At 38.8% G+C, this 2500-nt stretch overlaps 3 non-coding genes across 3 annotated transcripts; all 3 read right to left on the minus strand.

Moving 5' to 3' along the window:
- Positions 1-208: 208 nt before the first annotated feature.
- On the minus strand, positions 209-281 carry TRNAR-UCG (transfer RNA arginine (anticodon UCG)). The gene has a single exon. It is a non-coding gene; the product is annotated as a tRNA-Arg (tRNA).
- A 647-nt stretch (positions 282-928) lies between these two features.
- TRNAR-CCU (transfer RNA arginine (anticodon CCU)) lies at positions 929-1001 on the minus strand. The gene has a single exon. It is a non-coding gene; the product is annotated as a tRNA-Arg (tRNA).
- A 795-nt stretch (positions 1002-1796) lies between these two features.
- Positions 1797-1869, minus strand: TRNAR-UCG (transfer RNA arginine (anticodon UCG)). The gene has a single exon. It is a non-coding gene; the product is annotated as a tRNA-Arg (tRNA).
- Between the last annotated feature and the right edge of the window lie 631 nt (positions 1870-2500).

Consider the following 2500-nt stretch of genomic DNA (forward strand, 5'->3'; position numbering starts at 1 on the left):
TTACATATTCAGTGCGTCGGCATAGAAGCACTTTTTAATGCCACTAAAATGCACAAGTAGTTAGACTGAAGATGCAACCTGAATGAGTTTACAGTATGTACTCCACTTTATTAATGATTAGTAATGAGAAAGTGAGGACTACAAGAGTATTGGAAAATACTTTTTCCACTCTGAATGTAAAGCAGATTGTGTGACCATTGGCCAAAAACGACCACGAAGGGACTCTAACCCTCAATCTTCTGATCCGAAGTCAGACGCCTTATCCATTAGGCCACGCGGTCATCCGTTCACCTAAGATGATTTTTATCATGTAGGTGGTATGCATGGATGGAGAACCTATTATTGAAAGGTATTCAGGTTTACATCCCATAGTGTTCTTTCAGCTCTTTTCGCTGGAAGCACTTTTTTGGAATCTATATATTGAGTATTTTATGAGTACGATATGCTTTTGTTTTCCTTTTTGCATACAAACCTCTTTCCTCATGAGTTTAAAGCTCATTTGTATTCTCTACATAGCTCTGGAAGTTTCCAGACGTGGAGTGAAACTGTTTTGAAAGTAGGACAAATTGCTCCTTCCTGCATATGCTAATTTTTCACACTCACATAGGTTGTATACGTTTTATGAATCCTGGCTTGACCTATTGAAGTAGCTGAAAGCCTGTCACCACCTCTAGAAACAAGATTCACACCAATCCAATTCAAATCATTTTTTCCAAAGGAATATGTTCTGGCCGGTCGAAAATGCATCTCACAAAAATAGGCATTTAAAAATATACTTTGCAGTTTCAGAACACTAACATGACTGTGAAGTGTACACAAGTAAAATGGGACCGTTTCAAAGGAACTAATCCCTCATAAACTTCTGAGAGGAAGCATGTAATAAATCTACCTAATTTTCTGGAAAAGATAGAGGGAGGATTTTTGTTATCACCTCAGATGGGACTCAAACCCACAATCCCTGGCTTAGGAGGCCAGTGCCTTATCCATTAGGCCACTGAGGCACATATGCATAGCTCTTTTCTAGAGGCATTATTTAAATGTATTCTATGGTCAGACACAGGTGTGTGCACACAGGGCATTTCTTACTTCTCTCTATAAGTAAACTTCCCATTTTCATCCTCTTCCATCCCCGAATTTAACGCTCTCTTCTATGCTATAATGGAGACTTTGCAATTTTAGCAAGTGGAGAGAAATTGGAGAACTACTTTCGACTCCACACTTCTTCTTCACTTACTTCTTTTCTCAATATACTGGGCTTAGAAAATGGTATCAAGCCATCCTTATCATCAGCAGGACACGTAAAGAGGCACCAAGTCTCCTAACCAAGTTCAACCACACTCTGCAACTTAACCATTGCACTACAAATTAGGCAACGGGGGCATCAGCAAAGGCAGCCAATGTGCCGATCCTTTATACATTTTGTGTAGTACTTTTCTTACTCGGAGGCAAAATCAGCACTTTAACTGCCCAAATCATACAGATTTTACCAATGTAGCACTCTATGCACACATAGGCACACACCTTGCAGTTCTTCTACACACACTTAAGCTAAAAACCCATTCTGTCAAGTCAAAATTCTGCTAACCTATTACATATTCAGTGCGTCGGCATAGAAGCACTTTTTAATGCCACTAAAATGCACAAGTAGTTAGACTGAAGATGCAACCTGAATGAGTTTACAGTATGTACTCCACTTTATTTATGATTAGTAATGAGAAAGTGAGGACTACAAGAGTATTGGAAAATACTTTTTCCACTCTGAATGTAAAGCAGATTGTGTGACCATTGGCCAAAAACGACCTCGAAGGGACTCGAACCCTCAATCTTCTGATCCGAAGTCAGACGCCTTATCCATTAGGCCACGCGGTCATCCGTTCACCTGAGATGATTTTTATCATGTAGGTGGTATGCATGGATGGAGAACATATTATTGAAAGGTATTCAGGTTTACATTCCATAGTGTTCTTTCAGCTCTTTTCGCTGGAAGCACTTTTTTGGAATCTATATATTGAGATGTTTATGAGTACGATATGCTTTTGTTTTCCTTTTTGCATGCAAACTTCTTTCCTCATGAGTTTAAAGCTCATTTGTATGCTCTACATAGCTCTGGACGTTTCCAGACGTGGAGTGAATCTGTTTTGAAAGCAGTACAAATTGCTCCTTCCTGCATATGCTAATTTTTCACACTCACATAGGTTGTATACGTTTTATGAATCCTGGCTTGACCTATTCAAGTAGCTGAAAGCCTGTCACCACCTCTAGAAACAAGATTCACACCAATCCAATTCATATCATTTTTTCCAAAGGAATATGTTCTGGCCGGTTGAAAATGCATCTCGCAAAAATAGGCATTTAAAAAAATACTTTGAAGTTTCAGAACACTAACATGACTGTGAAGTGTACACAAGTAAAATGGGACCGTTTCAAAGTACCTAATCCCTCATAAACTTCTGAGAGGAAGCATGTAATAAATCTACCTAATTTTCTGGAAAAGAAAGAG

Source organism: Triturus cristatus, chromosome 4_1, assembly GCF_964204655.1.
Source record: "Triturus cristatus chromosome 4_1, aTriCri1.1, whole genome shotgun sequence".
NCBI lineage: Eukaryota > Metazoa > Chordata > Amphibia > Caudata > Salamandridae > Triturus > Triturus cristatus.